General features: G+C 46.2%; 1 protein-coding gene across 2 annotated transcripts in view; it reads right to left on the minus strand.

Moving 5' to 3' along the window:
• The window catches only part of FRMD4B (FERM domain containing 4B), a 325040-nt gene extending 303031 nt beyond the window's left edge, over positions 1-22009 (minus strand). For both annotated transcript variants that reach the window (XM_030307219.1, XM_030307220.1), the window contains exon 1: positions 21666-22009. The gene's annotated coding sequence lies outside the window, so the exon portion shown is untranslated. The remainder of the gene's footprint in view (positions 1-21665) is intronic.
• Between the last annotated feature and the right edge of the window lie 3399 nt (positions 22010-25408).

Here is a 25408-nt window from a genome sequence, read left to right on the forward strand (position 1 = left end):
TGTGTGCACCCTTTCCACAGAGCCCTGGGAGTCTCCTGGAGCAGTGATTCTCAATTGCAAATGTGCAGAAGAATCATCTGGCCAGTCCTTCGGGCTCCTGGTAAAGCAGGTAGGCATGGCGTAGGGATGGGGGCTTGCAGAAAACACCCAGGTGATCCTGATGTGAGTAGTCTGTAGATTACAGACTATTTTGAGAGAGAGCATGAGCGAGCGGGGGAGGGCAGAGAGACAACTGCAAGCAGGCTCCACACTCAGCTCAAACCTTGACGCAGGCCTTGAACTCACGAACTGAACCGTGAGATCACGACCTGAGCCGAAATCAAGAGTTGGACGCGCAATCGACTGAACCCCTAACTTAAACCTCTTTCTTGGGGTTCTGGTTCTTAGAATCAAAAAGCTCTAATTAAGGCAGTTCACATTGCCAAATTTGGGAAATTAAGAAAAGCCTGACACAAAGTAAGACGTGCGCCTTCGGTGATGAGAGTGAATCAGGGAAGTGAAGTGCGTAGGTGTGCAAGGCTGGGGAGGGGCTTGGGAGGAGGGAGGGGGAGGGGGTGTGCGAGAGACCTAAGTGCAATCTCGAGGGCTTTTGGCAGCCATTTTCTATTTTCTCTCAGACCCTTTTTCTAACTTCTCTGACCTTTCTAGAACCAAAACCCAGCATTTTAAAAGAGCATGTAATGCAAAAGCCTACAAGGCAAGAGTTTTGGGCTTTCGGCCCCCTAGGACTGGGCGTGGGATGCCTGCCAGGAGCCACTCTGTGTGAGACCTGAGCAAGCCTGGAAGTGTGAGGGTGCAGACATCCAGGAGGCAGCCTGGCCTCGAAGGGGGACTAGAGCCCATGGACAAAAAGACTCCCCTTTTCCTCCCCACAGGTAGAAAATTCTAAGGTGCATTTCATATGGCATCTCAAAGCATCCCCAGTGGGACAGAGATCCGGTTGCCCACAGGTGATGGTCTGCACCCTTCTTCCCTAGTCACACAATCCCCGCTCAGGCTCATGGAGACCTCTTCCCAAAATAAACCATGGACACCCTTGTCTTCTCTGCTGTAGGGGAAGCCCAAGCTACGACAGGCAAACAGCCATAACGAGGAAAGAGAAGAATTAAAGTCAGAAAAAAAATATTAGAAGGGCTTGTCACCCCCCTCCTGGTCTTCTTACCTGGAATGTAAATGGAGCTCGTTTGGGCCCCCAGGACTGTCACTTTTTCCACTTGGTTCTAGATATTCCCTAGAGGAGACTCCTAGTTCTCTCTGGAGTCAGCACATACTTTACCCAGGAGTTCAGCACTTCCAATCCTGCTTGTGTTCAAGGTCAGATGAAAGTTCCTTGAGTGTAGCTCGACAGAGATGACTTAGATGAAGTTGTAGGTGATTGTGTGGGAAGCCGGCTCCTTTGGACAATGACCCAAGGCTTTGAGAGCAGCGAGTGGCACCCGGAACGGGGCGGGGGGGGTGGGGGCACTCCACCCTCCCTCACAATGGATGCTCACCCACTCTTGGGGTCGGGCCAGGCCCTAAGGCTGAAGAAGGCACTTTGATTTCTGCCTCTGAGACCCTCAGTGGCTTCATAACACAACGAACTTCTTGGCAGATAAACTTCCCAGTAGCCTCTTCCAGTCTTTGTGTTGGTTTCTTTGCTTGCCCCCCCCACCCAAGCCCTGCCCTCACCCCCTCCCTTCGCATCTCTTTTAATTGGTTTGCCTGAAGAATGTTCTTCCTACTTCAAGCCCCCATCACCACTTGCCTGAAGCCTGGTTACACCTTCCTAGCTAACATGCTGCTTTTACTGATAGTCTCCACCTAGTAAATATCTCATGCAACTTTTTAAAAAATTGTGAGTCAGATCATGTCACCTCTATGCTTATAATAATACACTGGCTTTCCATTGTCCTTAGAATAAAATACAAACCAGGGGCACCTAGGTAGCTTAGTCAGTTAAGCGTCCAACTCTTGGTTTCAACTCAAGTCATGATCTCACGGTTTATGAGTTCAAGCCCCACATAGGGCTCTGTGCTGACAATGCAGAGCCTGCTTGGGATTCTCTCTCTCTCTCTCTCTCTCTCTCTCTCTCTCTCTCTCTCTCCCCCCCCCCCCCCCCGCCGCCTCTCTGCCCCTGCCCAGGCGCTCTCTCTGTCCCTCTCTCAAAAATAAATAAACTTAAAAAAATTTTTTAAGGAATAAAATACAAAAAACTTTTTAAAAAATGAATAAAATACAAACCTTCTACAAGACCCTCCATAATATAATCTTGCTTCATCATGCCCTCCCCTGCTCTCTAGTGCCAGCCACACCCACCCATTTTCCATTCCTAAAACCCTCCTGGCATGCTCCTACTTCCTGGCAAGTGCATTAGCCATGCCCTCTGCCTGGCAATGCCCCCCCCCCCCCCCCAGGGTTCACATGGCTGGCTCCTTCTTGGCCTTCTGGCTCAGCTGAAAGACAGACTCCAAAAACAGTATTTCTTCCAGAGCTAATCCAAAGTAACACTCCCTCTCCAAATAACACTGTCTCAATCACCTACATTATGATCCCCAGGGTCACTCACACAGTTGCTGTAGACACTTAACAAATGTTTCCTGAATGACTAAATGGATGAATGAACCCAACTGCAGGTTGTGAAATTTGTACGTGTTTGGGGCACATTAGTTACTTCACTTATTATTCTGAACTACTTTCTCACTTAGATTCTTCGGATGCAAGAGGAGTTCGTAAATAAGAGACTAGGGTTGGTCTTTCCACTCAAGTACACATTTCCTGGCTATAGCTCCACTGATACCTGCTGCTGTCAGGAGAGAGACACATTTGAGCTGGAAGCAGAAATAAATCCCTTCCCCATCCTCCTGCATCCCCATCACCAGCCATTACCTCCCACTGACACAGCCTAATCAGAAGCCAGCTAAAAGTGAGGGTGACAGATGTAGCTTGTAGACTTGTATCCCGCATCCCAGTTCAGAGGAGAGGAAGATGGGCCTGGAGATGAGAATCAAAAGATGAATAACCAGGGGCGCCTGGATGGCTCAGTCGGTTAGTGATCCGACTTCATCTCAGGTCATGATCTCACAGTGTGTGAGTTCGAGCCCTGCATCGGGCTCTGTGCTGACAGCTCGGAGCCTGGAGCCCATTTCAGATTCTGTGTCTCCCTCTCTCTCTGACCCTCCCCTGCTCATGCTCTGTCTCTCTCTGTCTCAAAAATAAATAAACATTAAAAAAAATTTTTTTTTAATTAAAAAGATGAATAACCAGCAGAGTGTCGAGCTTTTTATTTATTTGTTTTTTTTTAATTTTTTTTTTCAACGTTTATTTATTTTTTGGGGGACAGAGAGAGACAGAGCATGAACGGGGGAGGGGCAGAGAGAGAGGGAAACACAGAATCGGAAACAGGCTCCAGGCTCTGAGCCATCAGCCCAGAGCCTGACGCGGGGCTCAAACTCACGGACCGCGAGATCGTGACCTGGCTGAAGTCGGACGCTTAACCGACTGTGCCACCCAGGCGCCCCATGTGTGTGGAGCTTTTTAATTCAACAGAGATTACCAAGGGGCTGCAAACCTCAGGTTACCTCACAGGTTAGTTTTTCTAAGATCCCTCCTCTGTGGGAACAATCATCAGGAATCCATCCACATATTCAGAAAAGCAGAAAACAAGAAGCATTACTGTATTTGGGGAAAAAAAGAAAACACCTTCCACCGCAAGCAAAGTCCATAAAATAACAAACGAAAAAAAGTCAGAATAATTAAGCACCAAAATATTCAGTCACGAGTAAGTTCAGTGGGCAGAATGGTGGTATCACATTACTCTGTTGAGAAGGCAGACTGGGCATTTGCAAAAAGGATGAAGAAATGAATCCAGCCCCACAAGAAGATGAGAGAAGTAGCTTCGTAGCCCTGTAGCATGGTGCTTCGAACCTTCAAGGCTACTGAAATGCTTCAGGTAAAATAAGGCCAAAGCCAATTAATACACATAAAGCTGAAATGGTGGGGAGGGGTGAGAAGGGGAGGAGCTTTGGGCGGCACTCAAGTATTCGTGTGGGGTAGCCACTTCCAGAAGAAAGCACATCCCTATACCTTCTACTTGGCTATCCTGAGCCCATGGCTGTTGCTAAAGTCACAAAGTGGTGTTGAAGCTCCCTCCAGCCATCATACCTGTGTTCTGGGCAGCGGCAGAAGGATGACAGAAAGGCAAAAAGAGCATGCGTCCCGTCTGAGTCAGCTCCCAACTGGGACCCTCCCAGAAGCTCCACAAAACACACGTACACTTCACCAGCCAGCACTTGCTCCCACCGCCATATTGAATAGGGCGGGAAAAGGGAAAGGTAGTCTCTCAGCAAAGCATACTACCGCCTCAAAGAAAACTGGGGGTCTGTTACTAAGAATGGAGGAGGCGGAAATCAGGTAAACCACTGGCAGTGGTCACAGACACGAAAGATGCGGCTTCCCAGTAAGCCCGGGGAAGAGTGCTGGAAAGAAAGATACTCAGTCTCCCCTGACAGGCACACCTTGCCTGTACTTGCTACTCTCCACACCTACCCGGGGTGTGCGTAGTGAGGGATCAAAAGGCACCACCCCAGGGGGGTCTGTCCACGTCATCATCAGACATACCCTCTGCTCCACTAATTAGACTATATCCTTTACTTGAGGTAAGTGAATGCCTGCTACCCACAGTGGTCTGAGGGAACATACAGTTTTTGCTGACCTGCTAATTTACCACGGATCACCCAAACTCTCTAGAAATTTGGACAATGAATTCCAGACCTCAGAGCCAGCAGGTATAAGGTTACTAATACTGCCTTACCTCCTGAGTGGTCAGCAACAATTCAGCATTGTGAATAATTAATAATGATACAATAACATCAATAACCATCTTCCATTGATTGCTGACCATGTGCCAAGCATTGTGCCGGGCATTTTCCCCCCAGAGACTTGCTCTGGAGTATTAAATATGACAATGCATCCCACAGCCTCAGAAAATGTTTAGATTAATCTCTTATTTGACATCATCCAGTTAGTAAGTGGCAGGGTAAACCCAGGTCTTCCTGGCACCAACTCCCATGATTTTTTCTAGTAACTGCCATTGATTTAGGCTAAGTCATGTGTCAAGCCTTTGTATCAGTTAAAATATAGGTTCTTGGTTTTTAACAAAGACCAGGTAAGAGTTGTTCAGTTAAGTTCTGGTTCAAATTCAAGTTCAAGTAGAGGGTGGTCGGGCAGGGGCAGGGGCTGGTAGTGTAGCTGTGCTCCATACAGAGAGGGAGGGACCTGGACCTCTTTAACTTTCATGCTCTGCCATCTCCTGGTGTTGGAAGTCATAGAAAGGATGTGACTGCTGGGTGACACTTAAGCTGGACCCAGACCATCAGTGGCTCCATAAGCATCCTGCTCCCACCCCCCACCACCACTGTCCTTGGAATATATGTTCTGCCTAGCATTCCCTCAGTAGGAGCCATTTCAAGGACTCAGCCTTCAGAGGGTGCAGTGGTCTGCCTCCTTCTTCCATTTCTTCTTGACCTCCATTTAAGGGGGCCAGTTTCGGATTTCACCTGGGGAACTCCCAAGGTTGCAAGCCAATGACTGGATTATTGCCCTCATCCCCATGTTTGAAGATGGCTCATTACCTCTTCCTTGTTCCAGAGCTTAAGGCAAGGAGAGAAGAACAAATAGAAGGTGTTTCCTTCTGATGCAAACAACTAGAACCTGCACCTACCACTTCCTCTCCCATTCATTGAGGTGGATTAGGTGGAACTTGGTCACATGGCCATACCAGACACAAGGGAGGATGGGAAATGTAGTCCCTACCATGGCAGCCAGAAGCCCAGAGAAAACCCAAAGGGTAGGGGTTGTTACTAATAGGAGGAAGGGAACAAAAACTAGACTCTGCCATATTCCTGGATTGCATCGCATGAAGAAAGGAATAATCTGATCTTCTGGTTCAGAGGGAGAGATGGGCACTGCCCCCACCAAGACCACACAAAATGGGGAACCCCCCAATGGACCGAGGGAAGGTTGGAAGTGGGACAACCCAAAACTATAACAGCTGTAGTGCTCAGTAATTACATTTGGAAAGAAAAGCAAACCTTAAGAGGCGGCAGGAAAACAAGCTGTTATCATCATAAGAGAAACATAAGTCCTGGCTCATCATGTCACCCAAGCTACATTTATCCTTTCCTGTTTTTGGTTCACAATCCTTTTTCAAACGCTCCTTCCTCAGAGAACACAGGGCTGGCAAATTTTGGGTTTCTGAATGGAGGAAGTGGTGGCTGGTTCTGTGTGGAAGCACCCACTCCAGCTTTTCCCTCTGGACCCAGACCCAGGGGTAGTAGATATCTCAATGGACCTCAGATGCCTGGAGCCACCAAAGAAACAGCCCAATGTGGAGGGCTGGGCAGGCCTGGCATTTATCCCAAATTCATGATCAACACATGCAAGATGACCTCCCTTAGGCCTTCCTCTAGGTGCCTGGGAACAATTCTAGGTCAAGTAAGGATTCACAAGACCCAGACTAAGCCCTCAAAAGTCCTCTCACTGTTAATTATGTACACAATCATACTACACCCTCCATAAATGGTGGCCCTAGGCCTGCCTCTACACATATTGACTGGTTCTAACATCCATGTAGCAGCTGCTGTCAGCACTCTTTCCCTTCTCCTTACTGCTTCCGGACTTACTTCTCCTTACTGCTACATTGCCCTGCTCCCAACCACCACACCTGCATTTATTTCTCTGCCAGGGCTTCCTCGGGCTGATGGTCCTACTTTGCCAAGCACAGGATACAAGGGAAGCCTGTAGGAATTATCACTCTTCCTCCCAGAAGCAGCCCTCAAATGGTGACTCTCAGGAGCTGGTGTATAAACACCCCAGCTCCCTCACCCGTTGGATGAGACCACTGCCCTGGGCTGCACCATGCTGCATGTAGGGGCTGTGCTGGTTTCCAAGTTTCCACAGTGGGATGGAGCTCTCCTAGCCCACGGTGGCAGTTGGACTGATAACACACTTTCTGTGGGCCTTCTGTTCCTCGTCTCATTTCCTGACTTCGCTGCTGCTGTTTCTTGCACTTCCCAAATACACTGCTTGCAGTCTACCTCAGGATATGCTTCTGGACGGACGCAAGGAAGGCCAGCACTGTGAGAGGTAAGTTACAACAGGCTGGCACAGGCTTTGGAGTCAGCTGGACCCAGGTTTGGATTCTGGCTTCATCACTTACTAGCTGAGTGATGCTGGGAAAACTATTGGACATGCGAGTGCTTCCATTTCCTCATCTGTAACATGGGGCTAATTATACCAACCTTGCAGGACTGTAAAACTTTGAATAAAGCAGTTCCTCTAACATCCCTAGCATTGGTGATAGTACGTTACTGGCACTTAAGAGTCAGCTTCTGTTCTGTCTCAGGTCCGTGTTATGAATGAGGACAATGAGGCTCAGGAAAGGTTTCCTAACTTGTGTGAGATTATAAATGGAGTTAAATGATGGATCTTGGGTTCAAACACAAACCTATTTTTGGTTACAAATCTACTTATAACTTTCCCATCGAGTCTTATACATTTACGCCAGGGTCTAAATTTCCTCATTTGATGCCCAAAATCTTGCTAAATTTCAAATGCCCAGGTCTTCCTTCCACGCTGTGCTATGCAGACAACACATCTGGCTTCTGATTCTCAGAGATTCCCACATTCCAGTGCCATTCACACCCTTTGCTATTTATGTCCTCTGTCTGGGGGCATGGCTCTCCCTCCCTCATCCAGCTGTGACACTCTTCTACTTTGGGCATAAAGCTTTTTACAAGTTCACTTCTGATTAAAACAGTGTGACTAAAAATAGATAAACACCCAGTGGAAGAAAGATGATGGGTAACTTAAGGCAGAGCAAATGTCCAGGAAGTGTTTTACCCTCAAACACAAGTGAGGCACCTCCATTTTCCCTATTTACCTTTGAGGAGAGCGCTCCGAGCCTCAAATGCGGGGGCAATGCTGCTGAGCCCCTGCTTGAATGACAGAGTGGAGGCCCTGAAAGGGAAGAGGTACTGAACATTTCCAAATTCACTCCTTTAACTAACAGTGTTGTGTTACTCCACAGCCAGCTAAGTCCACACAGTGGCAAAGCAGAGGCACAGACAAAAAGGAAAACTGAAGTCATGCTGTTAAACTTACCCAGATTTTTATAATTAGAAATCTAGAAAGGAGTTATTTTCTTTCAGCATGCATTTAAATTCGGGGTCATTTTAAAAATACGATTTCATTGGGGCACCTGGGTGGCTCAGTCAGTTAAGCATCAGACTTTGGCTCAGGTCATGATCTCACTGTTCGCGAATTCAAGTCCCACTTCGGGCTGTGTGCTGACAGTGTGCAGCCTCCTCAGGATTCTCTGTCTCACTCTCTCTCTCTGTGTTCCTCCCCTCTCTCTCTCTCTCTCTCAAAATAAAAAAATAAACTTAAAATATATACATATATATTTTAAATATATATATATATATATATATATATATATATATATATACTCATAAGCATACATACACACACACACACACACACACACACAGGACATAAACTTTCAGGGGTTGGACTTTGAAAGGTCCTAGGTGTGACCTGTATCTACAGTAGGTGACCAGCTTAGTCTGCTTTGCCTGGGATTTCCCCAGATTTAGTACATCCCAGGAGAGTTCTCAGCCCTGAGGCAACCAGGTTGGTTGGTCACCTATTAGAAAACAAGCTTGATTCTCAAATCTCCTTTTTTTTTGCACATCTCCTCAGGCAGTTTAAATCAATCCACCAATCACATTGCAGGGGTTCTGACTGCTTCTTGCAGAATACCCCATTAAATCGTCCCCACTTGAAGAATCCATAAGGATCTTCTATTGAAGAAATCAGAAATTCAGACACCTATGGGGCAAGACTTCAGTGAATGAAAAAGGTCATTTGCACAAAAGCTTTCCATCTATTCTTTACTTACACAAGGAATATACTCCCATTCTTCTGGACACTTACAGCCCATTCAGTCCTTAACCTTCCCTCTTTCAATAGTCATGGGATGGACAACTATTTCTCTATGGAAGAAAACTGCCCAAGCATGATGAAAAACAAGGGCAATTCTCATTTGGCCTCAGTGGTAAGGCCGCGGTTTTCTTACTCTGACTTCCTCCTGAAGCTGGCCTTGCACAAGGATTCAACTGCAACTAAGGTATTTCTCTGAGAGGTCATCCAGAGACCACCAGTGGGAGAGTGGGGAAATGAGAAAAGCAATGAAACGCCATAAAAAGGGGAGTGTCCCATTAAGTCAACTATTGCTATGGGTGACTGGAGATGAACCCTACGGCAAAACTCTCGAAATAGGTGTAGAATAACACCTCAGATGTCTCACCAGATGGGCAAGGGAGCTCAGGTGTCTGTGCACTGAACCCATCGTCATTGGAAAGGTGGGCATCAAATCCCTGGCACTCACCCCCAGTCAGAGAGAGTCCTCAGCAAGATGAATGCAGGTGCTGGCAGCTGGAGGTCAGGCTGGCCTGCACTGAAATGGAAGGGCAAGTCTATGGGCTGGGCACCAGTGTCACCTGCTGAGTGAGTAATCAACGATGGAACCCATGGGCCGCCATCACTCAGCACTAGCCAACTGTTGCCAGGAAGGAATGCAGCCAGTGTTGTTAGAGCTTCTGAATTTTTAAAAGAAACCTGGAATCCAAAGGTTTTTTTTGCAGAATCTGCTGATTAGTAATTGCCGATGATTAATTCAAATTTTTTTTTAATTTTATTTTTTTTCAACGTTTATTTATTTTTTGGGGGACAGAGAGAGACAGAGCATGAACGGGGGAGGGGCAGAGAGAGAGGGAGACACAGAATCGGAAACAGGCTCCAGGCTCCGAGCCATCAGCCCAGAGCCTGACGCGGGGCTCGAACTCACGGACCGAGAGATCGTGACCTGGCTGAAGTCGGACGCTTAACCGACTGCGCCACCCAGGCGCCCCTTCAAATATTTTTTAAAATGCTCTAGGGGCTAACTAAGCTCTCTATAGGCAGAATTCAACCTGCGAGCAAACAATTCACAGGCACTAACCCAGGTGAACCCCCTTATTCTACAGATGGGGAAAGCAGCGCCCTAGACAGAACTGATATAAAGACCAGACTGCTACACCCAGTTCCCCGTAACTGCCAGCCAAGGAGCCCAGGTTTTCTCCTGACCCACTGTGCTGCCTTCACTAGCAAACTTCCCTCCTCCCTCCACACGTCCATCCTCAACTGGCCGCAGCCTGATCGCTGCCCTCCACTGCACTCAGAGCAAACGAAGTCTTGTTCTTTCCCTCAACTCATTACAATACTTAGTATCACTAGAGAGAAATCAGATTCCTTGTGATTCTTAACTTCACAGAAAGTTACACAGTGCTTATTTCTAAGTACTTTATATATAATTCTCTTGATTCTCAAAGCAACCCTATGATATAAGGACCATTATTTTCCTAATCTTAAAAGAAAACCATGGCACAGAGAGATTAAGATGTTTGCCTGCATTCGAATAGTTAGTGGCAGAGCGAGGAGACAAATTCCAGGCAGTTAGCTCCAGAGTCCATGGGCCTAACCACCACTCATTCTACACTCACTGTCTCTGAACTACCTACCTAGTTAGGCGTTTAAAATATCCTGATTGGGAGGCGCCTGGGTGTCTCAGTCATTAAGTGTCTGACTCTTGATCTCAGCTCAGGTCACGATCTCACAGTTCGTGAGTTTCAGCCCTGCGTCGGGCTCTGCACTGTTGGGATTCTCTGTCTCCCTCTCTGTCTGCCCCTCCCTGCTCATGCTCTCTCTTTCAAAATAAATGAAAAAACTTTTAAAAATTATTTACATAAAATAATAAAAATAAAAATTAAAAATAAATAAAATATCCTGACTGGTGGTCCTTTCCCCCATTATATAATAGGAGTTAGCAAACTACTAGACCCATCAGCCAACTCCTGCCTATTGCTTGTTTTTCTAAATAAAGTTTTACTGGGATTTAGCTTCCCCCATTATTTTATGTATTGTCTGTGACAATTCTTGCCCTAGAAAGACAGAGTTAAGTAAGTGAACGCAGACCATATGGCCTGCAAAGCCTAATACATTTAGTCCCTGGCCCTTCACAGAAAGTTTGCTGACCCCTGCATTCTGGACTCGCCAAGCATTCCTGATGGCAGGTTTCTTGATTATCTTGCTTAATCATAATGCAGAAAATCCTCTAATCCCCCCAAAGCCTTAGCATACACAGTGGTGAATTCACAGGTTAGAGTTCCAGAAACTGCAACTGTGCAGAATATATCTGGGAATCTAGGAATCAGCAAAAGTACCCTCAGAACCCCATTTAAGGAAAAAGATACCCATAAAAGAGGTAGACACCTAACCTTGCATACTTAGCGAAAGTCTTTAAAGCAAGGGGACAGACACAAATACCCAAACTGAGGCAGAGAGGAGAAAGAGAGCAAGAGGCAACTCTCATAAGAGCTATCAACAAGCATGCCTCATGGAGAGACAGGGGTTCAAATCCCAGCCCTACTGCTTACTACTACTTTCTTAAACTTCAATTTTCTCACCTGTAAAACAGGAAGAATAATCTCATTTCTTGGGGGTTAGGCAGATTAGCCAAGACTATAATGTGCATGAAGTTCCTAGCACCCCACGTGGGGTTTGCTGACTACTCGGAGAAACCGTGTGATTAGGACTACCAGTTACTGTAGAGAATAAAAATCGGTGATTATTTATACAGAGGCACTCAGCTCCACAATTCAGCTGTCAAAGAGTAACAGGATGATGGCAAGGAACAAAACGCGGTGTTTGTCATGAGGAACCCAAATCCGGGAACCATCTACCCACATTTATATACTCCATGTAAAAAAAGTAAAAAAGCATGTGCCACGTTTTCATCAAAAATAGTTCGAGCAAAAAAATAATGTGGGTAGGCAGAGGTAAGCTGTAATCACCTGGAAAAAATCACTTTAGTGAAACAGATTATTTATTCCTTGACAACTCCAGATAAATGAAACTGTATAAGAAGTGAGAAGAAGAAAGTTTGCCTTGTATACTCTGAAAGAGGACACAGTTGCACAGCCCCCTTATCATTATAGTGAAAGTATTTACCGAATAGTATGAACACTTGTCGACAATCTATCAACTTTTAAATAGCCTTTATCTTGATCATTTTCAAATCTTTTCACTGAGGTCTAAAAAAAGACTAGCGATAGTTTTCTGGTATGCTTTTTCCAGGTGTAATTAAGCCTTCCTGCTACAAAGTACAAGAACCACTTGTGATCCAAACAGCTCAAAGCAGCTGAATCGCTGCAAAAAAATGATTTCTTACTCTTCATTTGTTTGAATCAAACTTTGGCCTTGAGAAAACGGGACACTCCCCTTTTTGTAGGCAGTGACAATTCAGCTGGATTGAGAACAGGAAGGTATATAACACACTTTTTTTTTCACTTCAAAATGCATTGAATTAATTTAGCACAGTTGGAGCAAATTACCATGCTATGTCCTCAATTTACATCTTATGGCCCCACTGGGCTGAGGCTCTACGTTGTTCCCAGTCTAGGGGCACATGGTATTCATTACTTGATCAGGATCTTGCATTTCAACTTGTCCATTTAAATGGATGCAATTAGTTCATTTGTGATGGCCTCAAATACCCTTATCTTTCCCAGCTTCTCAAAAAAGCTACGCTACCCTAATGTTTTGATCTTTGCCTCAATACTGAAAGGCTACTTGATGACAAGTTATGCCAAATATTATTTTTACTGGACAGCAAATAATTTTACTGAATTGTTCCACCAACACACTGCTGATAAGGAAGCCCTTTGTAAATGCACTTATTTTAAACACATTTATCTGGGACTTAAAAACAATTTAAAAAAATGAGAATAATACAACAGGGGCAGATAAGGCACACGGGGCACACGTTTGATGGCTCGTAGCGTAAAGGGTTAGGATGGAAGCAACCTCAAGTGTCACCAGCCACTTGACAAACTCAGAGAGCTAATTAACACAGATCAGGTCAGTTGGCGGCTGAGATGAGATTAGAACTGGCCTTCCTGTTTCTCAACCCCTTTTTTCCCCAGCTCCTCCATCTGGCATAACTGTACCATGTATTAAACCTGGATGAACCAGGACCAGGGTGGCTCTGTGAGCTTTGCGCCTCCCTTTCGGGTTGCATATGGTCCTCCTGCTCTTTTACAATGACCGTATTGATGGGATGGGCTCGGTCAGGTCCAACAAGGGAAGCCTGGAAACAATCCTCAGGCTGCGTCCATTGTTGGGTCCCCTACCGATGCTGTTGGCTGTTATAAGCACCAGCTGGAAGATGGATGCTGGTATTCCAGAAAAACCTTTTGAATCAGGCGGGGCTGTGACTGGCCCCACGCTGTGGCGGAGGCATAATTATTTCCAATAACTGTCTATCTAGGCTAGTTGGTGATTTCCAAAGGAAAGTGCCTCCTTGTTGTAACAAAACAGCCAGTGTTTATTTGGGTGGAGGGATGCATTTTTGAACTTATTTCTAATTTATGGTCACAATGCCAAAAACTCTGGTCTGTTAATAACTTATCTAGCAAGGCAGCAAGAAAAATAAACTTGTATAAATAACAATGAAGGATACACCACCTGACAATGTTGGATGTTTGCTGAGGATCTGTTTCAGGGGGCAATACTCTCATTTGAAGCACGATGGGCCATACGAAGCTCCTGGGAGGTATGCTCTCAGGAGAGAAAGCTAGACCTCTCAGGCTGAAACTGTCAGGGATCACAAAGAGCAGAGTCTCTTGCAGGATTGTGTCAAACAGCCCAGACTCTGTTCCAAGTTCAAATTCCGGGTCTGTCACTTACCAGCTGGGTGCATTTTGAACAAGTCACACAGTCCCTCCAGGCCTTGGTTTCTTCCTCTGTAAAGTGCGGGGTACTGTGGGTCACTGTGGAGACGGGTGCCACACACTGTACAAAAAGCACATGGCAAATGCCTGGCACTTCTGGAGACTCAAGAAAAGGGGGACTATTATTTCTAGGCAGGGGCCTATTCTTTGAAGAAACTGGTTATTCTCTCTTTTTTGTTTTTAATGTTTATTTATTTTGGAGAGACACAATGAGAGAGAGATCGTGAGCAGGGGAGGTGCAGAGAGAGAGAGAGACACACACACACAGAATCTGAAGCAGGCTCCAGGTTCTGAGCTGTCTGCACAGAGCCCAAAGTGGGGCTTGAACTCACCAAGCACAAGATCATGACCTGAAGAGAAGTCAGCCACTTAACCGAGAGCCACTCAGACGTCCCCAGGCAGGTTATTCTAACTGAACGTTCCAGACTAATTCTGTGTTGATCCCATTATTGTGGAAATCTCCACTTTGCATATACAGGCATTTTCTAGAGTCTTCCTTATTATTCGCACCCTTCCTCCTGCTTGGCAAGCCTGTCTTGGAACTCTCCACTTGCTGCCACACATCTTTCAGGCCGAAGGGAAACATCCCCCTCCTCCCCTCCTGCCATCCTGCTGCAGCGGCTCTGGGCAGACCTGCACCTGTACTTGAACCTCTCCCTTCCCGCCAAGCTTTCTCTGCAGACCTCCCTGGCCCACTCACATCCTCTCTCCCCAACTAGATTAAGCTCCTGGGAGGCAGGGGATTACCTTACCCATCTCTGACCCTCCCACAACACCCAGCACATGTCCACGAACCTTCTAGGTTCTCTGATCCCTTGCTAGGCACAGTATGGTCCACAGATGAGCATCAGAAGCATCACCTGAGAGCTCGTCAGACTCTCGGGCTCCCACCCAATATCTATTGAATCAGAATCTGATCCCCAAGGGATTCAAGAGCACCATGCTGGAGACACATTCTCTAGTCTGGTATTTCCCAGACTTCCATCATTGGCAGATTCCCTTTGGGGGTGTAGCCATTTTTCAGCACCACCCACACTCTGTTACTAACAAATATTTTAAAATTATTTTACATTGACATTATGTAAATGTTATATCCTAAGCCTTATCCTAAGCGGTAATATGCAGTCTGTCAATAGTTTATTCAGCAAGGCGGAAAGAAATACATTCTTTAATAAGTGTTGAAGGTCTAAGTGGAAAAAAAATATGTTGGTGCACATTAAAATAAACAAGCAACCATCAAAGTAAAATAATTCTCCATCTATCACCTAAAATTAACTCAAACACCACCAGGGGTATACCTAGCCCCCTTCGGCAAACACAGCCCTGGGCTATTTTGTAGCTGAATTAAAAGACATCTCCACAATTCCAGACCCTGTGTCCCTGGTCTGGGTCTGCTCCCACCCACCATAGTTGCCTTGTGAGGTAGATGCATTTGTCTGCAAAACACAGATGGTTTTGGAAGATGGTGGGAGGCAAAAAACCTGGGTTCTGGCCCTGCACCATCCCTTAATAACTTGCCAAATCACATCTCTCTTTGGGACTAGCTGATTTTTTGTGGGTTAGCTGATCTCAAGTTTCCCTTTCAGATCTCACAAAAGGACGTAATATCTGAGAGCAGAGGCTCTGCAGTCATAACGACTTCGGGTTGAAATTAAGTCTCCATGATTTGCTAATTTCATCAAGTCTCCATTTTCCTCATCTATAAAATGGGAGTGATAAACGTACATAACACCTATATCAGAGGATTTTTGCAAGCATAAAGAAAAGGATGGCTGAAAAACGCTTAGACTGAAATCTAGCACATAGTGTCCAATAAAAAAATATAGCTATTAATGTTTTTTCTTGGCCTCCAAAATAATAATAGCTAATATTTATGGGGTATTTAATATGTAGCAGGCACTGTATGAGGCACTTTACATTGTCATTTTATCCTCACAATAACCCAATGAGGTAGGAACTCCTACTCTCCCCATTTTATAGATGAGAGAAGTGAGGCACAAAAAAGGGTAAGCCACTTACTTGCTCCAAGTCCTACACTCCATAGGTGGTGCAACTGGATTTGAGGGCAGGTCATCTGACTCGAGAGCCAGTGTCCCTAACCCAAACTCATTCTGTCTTTCTGTAAAATACTGGTCAACACATAGACTTTGTCAATTCAACAAATACGATGGGATCCTGGCAAAGCAATTCCCAGCACAGGTGAATGCTTACGGAATGTGAGCTGGTCTTGTTACCATTAGCTCTACTCTACTATTATTTATTGAGCCTTCACATCTGAACAGGACCCTAATAGGCATCGGGATGTCCATCCTATCCTGCAGTTATGGTGAGCACCTCTTTATTTTTTTAAAGCTTTTTTAATTCTTAAGTATAACATACATTAAAAAAATGGATAAAATGGAACTACACAACTCACTATAATCTCCACGTAAACAGCCACGTATCCATCACTCAGGAGCTCCTAGACACTTTCTCTCCCTCCTCCTCAAATATAACTAGTATACCAGGCTTTCTCATCCTCAACACTATATACATTCTGGGTTCTGGGGGTTGTCCTGTACATTGTGGGATGTTTAGCAGCCTCCCTGGCTTCCACATGCTAGATGCCTATAGCACCTTCCCCAAATGGCAACAATAAATGGCAGCAATTTCTCTAGACATTGACAAGGGTCCCTTTGGGGGCAAAATCATTCTGGGTTAAGAATCACTACACTATCATGACCTTTCTGGTAACCACATTCTTGCTTTCCTTTTTACTTTAACCACAGAAGCATCCATCCTTAAATGTTACATTTAATCTTGCCTGGTGAAAGGAATTCTTTATCTATTAAAAAGACCTCTAATCACGGTCCCCTAAAATAGTCTATGTGAGGTGACCATATAATTTATCATCCAAACTGGAGGCAGAGGCATTAACCAGGACTGACCCGGGCAAGCCAGCATGATCCGTCCCCTACTTCGAGGGAACCTCTGCTGTGAGTGCACATTATCTCCACAGCCGCCCACAATTAGGCCCCCTTACCTACTGGATAACTGTACACGAAGTGGCAGAGGATAATTAAAAGCAGCACATCCCCAAGGGCAGAGTAACATAGACCCAGATAAATATCTCAAGGCTGACGAGCTGTGGAGCAGAAAACTCACTGGCCTTGGCCCTCAAGGAGGTGTATTCTTCAGACAATTTGCTGAAAGACACCACTTCAACAACTACTTTCACCACATTAGTGCAGCCAAGTGATTAAAATAAACGCCGCCTTCCAAGATTCGCACATAAACGCAAGAAGGGTCAAGACCACCCCTTGTAAGAGGTTTAGGGTCTGTAGTGGATTTTTAATCAATATATCTGCCTTTTTTTCCCTCAGTGCCATTGTGAAGCAGGGCAACCACTATCAATTTGACCTGTTCTGCATTGTGATCTCCTAAGTCCTGATATTGACTAGGTTAAAAGTGACAGCTAAGGCTTTCCTTGCATACACGAGAAGTCATATTGATAACCTATGTGCCTCAGTATAATTCAGTTCAGCCTCCATTCTTTCGGGCATCACAGAGAACAGAAATCACCTTTCACTGAGTCAGACACTTGTACGTTTCAACAAACGTGTATTTGATTTCCTCAGCATCCATTTCCCCTTTATCCAGCAACTGTATTTATCTGGAGGTCCAGCCCTCTGCCACCCACAGTCCATGTGGTCTGGGTGAGATTCCACCACAAGGCAAAGACCTCAACCTCTGCAGAAGTCATTTGGCACAGGGCTTCCCTCCAAACCATGCCAATCAGGCCAGTAAGAACTAGTTTTGAGGCTTTTTGTTCAACACCTGGGCAAAGGAGGTCTATCCTTTTTTGTTGGACTTGAACCGAAAATCGTGTAAACTAGCAACTGCTATAGTCAGCTAGTCACCCAACAGGGACCCTATACCCAGAGGAAAAAAGAGGAAGACAGAGCTGAAGACCCAAAGAAAGAAATCAGATTCTGAAGTCATTGTTTAGCCCTGAGCAAGATGCACTTGGGGCCAGTTCTAAGTATGTATCTTTCAGTAACTTGAACCTGTATATATGAAAAAAATTTACATATATCTGTATAGATATATATCTCCTAATTCCAGTTGAATTGGGTGTTTGTCACTTATTACGAAAATACACCCTGTGGCAGTAGCTTTCCACTTTTTAGACTGCAACTCATGGTAAGAATTACATTTTATACTGTAACCCAGAATGTGCATGCAGCCCCAGTTACAGAACTGACTCAAAGTTTCATGAAACTACAGAACACTTACTAACATATGATGATGCTGATATTTTCTGTCCTGTTATACTTTTATTTTTTTTTTAATTTTTTTTTAACGTTTATTTATTTTTGAGACAGAGAGAGACAGAGCATGAACGGGGAAGGGTCAGAGAGAGGGAGACACAGAATCTGAAATAGGCTCCAGGCTCCGAGCTGTCAGCACAGAGCCCGACGCGGGGCTCAAACTCACGGACCGTGAGATCATGACCTGAGCAGAAGTCGGCCACTTAACCGACTGAGCCACCCAGGCGCCCCTGTCCTGTTATACTTTAAAAAAAAAAATACTGGTTGCAGCCCACTAAATCGATTTCATGACCTTCATTTTAATGTTTATTTATTTTGGAGAGAGACAGAGCTAGCAGGGGAAGGGGTGGAGAGAGAGGGAGACAGAGAATCCAAAGCAGGCTCTGTGCTACCCACACAAAGCCCGATGCGGGGTTTGAACTCATGAACCGTGAGATCATGACCTGAACTGAAACCAAGAGCTCAACCGCCTGAGCCACCCAGGCGGCCCTCATGATCTTCATTTTAGAAAACATTGCCTTGTGCGATTAGCTTAAAAAAGGATCGTACCAGAAAAAAATGAGGTAAGAAACATCATGATAATTTTGGTCAATCAGATCATTGAGGAAAATAGGATTTGGCCCCTAAATCAAGCATCTAGCAATAGAAAACTGCTACCTTACCATTTCTGACTACCCAGGGCACATGTTTACCAGAAGAGGAAAGAGAAATCTTAATGACCCAGAAATAAATAAATTACTTTTAAAAAAAGCATCTTCTAAAACAAAATAAAAATCATATCTAAAAAGAGATGAGAGATACATTGAGAAAAAAAGAGAGAGAGAGACACCTAAGTCTTAACTGGTGAGCTCAGTTATATGATTTATTTATCTATAGGCTGAAGATAGTAATTCCAGTGAGCCTCAGCAGTTACTGAGTATGTAAAAATAATGTGTTCATGATAAGATCAGATCTCTGGGGCAGATGTAGAGGGAGGCAGGGAGATAGGAAGAGAGAGGGAGGAAGGGAAAGAGATGGAGAGAGAGAGGGAGGTCACTTGCAGTGCAAGCCTCAACCCTTCACTTATGTGTGTACTGTGTGTAAAATAACTATGAAGAGTTCCTGAAATTTTAGACAATCACTGCAGGCTGTGTAAGACAGGGTATTTTTTTTAACTGTTTTCCATGTACCTTATTTGTATTGTCAGTTAGCCAAAACTTCCTTTTTGTCTGCTCAAAGCAATGCAGAATCTTGATTAAATCTGTGAAATCAAATGGAGAACAAGGATTCTCATGCTGGCTAGAAACAGGCCAGTGACGACAGTAAACAATACTGAGAAAACTTTAGCTGCTTTTACACTCTGGAGTGGCTGTAGCTTTAACTCCCCCGAAATTATTCTAGATTATTAGGCTCAAGCACAACTGTCTGCCTGTTTGAGAAGTCAAGAACTGTCCTGCCACTAAGAGGAAAATTTACTCATCTCCAAGCAGGGTGAGGTTTAAGGCAATCACCTGCATAACCCAGGAGAAGCGACTTCTGAGATTTTCCCAGCAATAATGAAACTCAAACCTCACTAAAATGGCATTTTAGGTAGATTTCTTCATTTTCCCTCATTATATTTTTCAAATACATTCCACCTGCATTACTGAATTTAAGCAACCAAAGTGTCTGATTAATATTTGCAGATGTCATAAAGAAGTGATTAACCTCTCCTGGGCAATAAGTCCTTGGAATTGCCTGAATTCTTCTGGCCCTCTTTTAAGAAATGTAAGCACTGTTCAAACGTGTGTGTGTGCGTGTGTGGTTGTGCTTTACTTGTTATTACAAAATTCTCAGATATATAAAAAAGAAAAAAGCATCATAGACTTATCAATATAACCATCACCTAGTTTGTGACATTTAATTTAGAGACCAAAATATATACTGAGTATTTACTTTAGGTCAGTCACCATCATGTTATGTAATCTAATAAAAAATATGTGAGGGACTTATTGTTATTACTATTATTTTCTTCGTCATCATTAATGCCATTACAGCACATCCCCTTTAGAGGCATTGTCATGGTTAAGAGCCCGGCATCTGGAATCAGATGTCTTGTAAACTCCAAATTACCAGTGTGACTTACAGCAAGCTACTTAACCTCCCTCTGCGCTCAGCTTACCACTCCATGGACTATTTATAATGCCCAAAACGTGCCCACTGGGATGCCCGACACACAGTAAGCTGTCAACCACCATCCTTAACAGCATGTGTATGGCACATGAAAGTGCCGCCTGAGGAGGTTAAGTAAGGTGAAGCTGCTTTTCTTCTCCTCCAGATATTTGATTTGGAAGCTCCACAGATGCATTCTCTTGAGGACGGGAGGCAGCATGTCAGGGATTGCGTTAAAACCTTGCACACATCCTCCAAATTGGTTGGTCAATTTCTGGGGCAAACACTAGCTAACCTTTGTGGATCCACCAGCTTTCCGGAAAGCCTGCTGCTGTCAGCACTCCGCAGTCTTTCTTCTGAAGGGGCCACCTTCCAGACGCAGCCGTCTGGGCACCGGCAAGCAGACCAAGTTGGTTTGCAAAAGTTCAGAGGAGTTGGCTCTGGTATGTTTACAAGTCCTAGCAGATCGCAGGAATGTTCGGGATAATTATTACCCCACCCAGGAGCGCCCAGCCCAACCCTCTCACATCTGGAAGGAAGCGTCCACACAAAGGAGAGCGCGAGAGACCTCCTCCTGCGGCTGCTTTCTCAGGCTCGGGGAAGATTTCAGACCAGCTCTCACCCCTTTTGTCAACAACACCAACCACTGCTCAGTAGTTTCTTTCAGAGCATAGGGCATTCAATGCAAAGGAAGAGTTTACCTTCCAGTCCAAACCGAATGGCATTTCCCAAAAACATCATCTTTGTCCCCTCCCCCGACGCGCGCGCGCACACACACACACACACACACACACACACACACACGAAGGTGAAAGGTGAAATACTCCAGAAAATTGATAGAGGGCGATCCACACGCACACAGCCTTTCCAACAGAGAAGCGGCTAGGATCAGACACGCCTAGTTAAAAAGGGCAGACAAACCAAACCCCAACTATCCTCGCCTAACGCCAGTCCTTTCCCTGCCTTTTGAAAGTATCTGGGATTCATCAGCGTTTCTCCCACCTCCCACGAACGCGCAACAACCAAAGCACATGGTCCCTGGCGGCGCGTTTACAAACCCCACCAGCGCCAACGCCTCAAAACCGCCAAACTTCCTGTCCCCACACCACCAAAGCGCTCAAAGCGCCGCGCCAAGTGCCCCGGAGCCTCCAGCGGAGGCAGCCGGAGCCCAGGAGCCGTGGGCGGGGTTTCCTGCCCGCGCGAGCGCCGGAGCCCCGCACCTCCGCTGGGGGTCCCCGGACGCGCGCTGCGCCCGAGGCGCACGCTCAGCGCCCGGGGTGGCCGCCGCTCGTGGTCGCACACCCCCCCCCACCCCCCGCAGCAAGCTGGGCACCCCTGGCAGTCGCCCTCCTACCTGCTCTGCTGCCTCCTCGCTCTGGGGCTGCCGACCGCTACTTTATTGTCTCGGTGGCTCACCGCGCGGGACCTGGCGACCGGCTCGGAGCCAGCCGTGCAAGCAACTCCGCCCTGCGCAGCGCCTTCCCGGGCGCCTGCCTTCCTCTTCCTTCTCCTCTCGGTCCAAGCTCCTGCTCAGCACGTGAGCCGCGCGGCCCGACTCCCGGGCTCGCTGGACAGCCGGCGACCGCCGCATCCCCGGCCCGGGGCCGCTCGTCGCCCCCGCCGCCGCTCGCCGCGCGTCCTCGCTTTGATCCACACTTAACAGCTGTGCCCCGGCCGCCTGCCTCGCGTCCTCCCGTCCTTCCGTCCTGCCCGCCCGCCCTCGCTGTCAGCCCCGGCTCCCGGCTCCTCTCTCCCCAGCTGCCCCCTCCCGCCGCCTCTCCGGGGGCTGGGGCGGCCGCTGCCAATGAGACTCGGCTGATGCGCTGTTCCGGCCCAGTCATTGTATCGGGAGGGGAGGAAGGGGAGGGGAGCGGGAGGAAGGGAGGAGGCGCCCTCGGCCCCCGCCGCGCGGCTGCGGGCTGGGCTCGCCTTCCCCGACAGAGAAAAGGCGCTGGTGCCAAGGGGCGCGGAGCGGCTGGCGCTGCCGAAAGTGGGGGAAAGGGAGGGGGCGCGAGCCCGCGCCTCTCCATCTCTGGCTCTGAGTCAGAAAAGCGCGGGGAGGGACTCTGTTCGCCTCCCAGGCTTCAAACATCCCAAGCCCTCGCTGACCTTAGAATAAAGGGGATGAGGCATGGGCGGCCGCGGGAGGCTGGGGATCTAATCTGGAACGGGAGTGGGTTCCCAGTGGCTAAGGACTTCATCTGAGATTCCCGCGAACCTGGTGGCTTTTCTTGAAAGAGAGAAAAGGAGGAAGGAGGGGAGGAGGGAAGAAGGAAGGAAAAAGGGAGAGAGGGAAGTAAGAGAGAGTAAGAAGGAAGGAGAGGGGGGGAGGTAGAGTAAAAAAGAGAATAAAAGCCTACTCCGTGCCTGGCATTTTCCCTCCAGAACGGTCCTGATTCAGGAGAGTTTTATTCTGCTCTACTCCTGCAGAAATTCCAGAGGTTAACTCAAAATAGCTGCTAAGTGACAAGACAGAGATTGCAGCTTGATCTGATACCGAGTGTGATGTGGCAAACGAGAGAAGGGTGGAGGAGGAAGGGAGGACCATTCAGGAAGGATCTGCTATTGGGATTGTCACAGCATCTCCAAATGAGTTGAGGAGTAGCGCACCGGAGGGGAGATACACTGTCGGCACTGAGAAAAAATAGTTCCCAAACACCCTTGCATGTGCGTCCTATTGCCGGACCACTTCTCTATATGCTATGAATTCATTTTTAAAGCTAAATCTATTTTTTTTAATAATTGTCTTGAGACTACACAATCATATCATACCTCTGCACTTTGCTGAAAGTTTGGTTGATACATCAATGTCAGTATATGAAAGAGACCAGTTCCCTAACCCTGGTTTTGGCATTTTTCCTCCTCCTCTTTCTTCTTTTATTTTTTTAAAATTTTTAAATGTTTATTGCACATATGAGCAGGGGAGGGGCAGAGAGAGAGGGAGACACAGAATCCGAAGCAGGCTCTGAACTGTCAACACAGAGCCCCATGTGGAGGGGAGGGGGGGGCTCCAACCCACCAAACCCATCAGCTCCTAGATCAAACTGAGCTGAGGTCAGAGGCTTCACTGACTGAGCCACCCAGGTGCCCCTATCCTCTTCCTTCTCCTCCTCCTCCTCTTCCTCCTCCCCCTCCTCCTCCTCCTCCTCCTCCTTCTTCTTCTGCTTCTGTTTCTCCTCCTCCTCCTCTTCCTTCTCCTCCTCCTCCTCTTCCTCTTCCTCCTCCTCTTCCTTCTCCTCCTCCTCCTCTTCCTTCTCCTCCTCCTCCTCTTCCTCCTCCCCCCCCTCCTCCTCCTCCTCCTCCTCCTTCTCCTTCTCCTTTTCCTTTTCCTTCTCCTTCTTCTTCTGACAGATCACCAGCCTACAAAAGAAGGACAGGGTTGGGGAGGGAAGGCTCACTTGTTTTCCCAGGCCCTGGCATAGCTGCTATGGACATGAAGTGCAAAGCAAGAACTGAATAGTAAAGGCTTGAGATGGAGTGGTGTATAATATTACATCTGTGTGGTGTGAAGTAATTAAATTTTCTTCTGGTGTTGAGTGGACTGCTTGCTTCTAATTAAATAGACTGTATTGAATGAATAACTGACATCTGTTGAACAGCTATTACATGCCCCCAAGACCTGACCTGAGTAAGCACTTTACTTGGTATTATCCCATTTAGTTCTCCTGGGAGAAAAGGGAGAAGACTAGAAGCCCCATGAGCTCAGGGTCTACACCGACTTTGATCAGCCCGTGCCACACAACAGTAGCTCGTTCAATGTCTGTTGAGTTTAATGGACTTGCATTTTGCAGAGGAGAAACAAGGGTCAGAGGGGTTCATTGACCTGCCCAAGAATATGAAACTAGAGGTGGTTGTACCTGTCTTTGAACTCAGATCTGAAGACTCCCTCACCATTGCACAATACTGTCTGTTCCATGTTGACAGCAGCAAAGGGCCCCAGGTAAGGCAGCAGTGCAGAGAGTAATGGCTTACTCTGCCCTCATAAGTGCACGTAATGTCCTTGGAGAGAAAGTCAATACATATACCAAAGGCACTAGAGAACATCCCAGGGAATGTACAGCAAAGTGGAACAGTGCAGGGGAAATGAATAGCACAAGGCTGGCCATCCAAAAAGTGCTTGGTATATATTTGGGGGGGGGGGAACTAGATGCAGACCACAATATGGAAAATGGAATGTAAGCGTTGCCATTAAGGTTGATGTGGTCAGAGTAGTCTAGAGAGTTTTCTGGAAGATGTGGGATATTTACTGCATTTTCTTGGAGCCAAGAGGCTCCTGCTTGACAATGGGAGCTCCAGGTCGGTCATATGTGGGTTTGAAACCCGACTTTTCCATTACTCAACCTAAAATAGGGATAATAATAAGGCCATCCTAATAGGGTTGTTGTAAGGATTGAATTAGTTAACACCTGTAAAGCATTTGGAATAGTGTCGGGCACATGGTGAATGCTTAATAAATATTAGTGATTATTATTAAAGGAGAAGGGACAGCTTTGTTTCCAACTTCAATCTGTGATAAATGTTTATAAAATACAAAAATAGCAAAATAAAAAAGCACAATGCAAGGGAACAAAGAAACAAAACTTGTTTTCTTTATTCTTACTGTAGTATAGAATTACTAATTCTGGATACACATTAGAAGGGAGGATTTACTTTTCTTTTAATACTTAAGACAATTATATCAGAATCTCTGGGGTTGGGGTTGATAAAACCTCACATTCCAAGACCCCAGCTCCAGAAGGCTCATGGATCAGAAAACTGCATTTTTAACAAATTCTTCAGGGGTCCACCTGAGAAATACTGCTTTGCTCTTCCCTCCACATCCCTTGTTGCCCACCCAACCTCACTGACCCAGGATTTTTTTTTCCACCCTAAATTGTTACACTCTCATGATGAATTCAGTGCTGCGCGTGCATTCCTATCTAATTCAGTGCACACTTATTACGCACCAATTTTGTACAATTGCTACAACCGGGTCTAAAGATGAGTGACACCCTTTATGCTAGCAAGGAGTTTATGATCCGAAAGAAAAGACGGGAACACAAAAAGGTGTAATAATAAGGTTAAGGTGTTTGGGGTGCTTACAATGTACAATGTACC

The sequence above is a fragment of the Lynx canadensis genome, chromosome A2 (genome assembly GCF_007474595.2).
Source record: "Lynx canadensis isolate LIC74 chromosome A2, mLynCan4.pri.v2, whole genome shotgun sequence".
NCBI classification, from domain to species: domain Eukaryota; kingdom Metazoa; phylum Chordata; class Mammalia; order Carnivora; family Felidae; genus Lynx; species Lynx canadensis.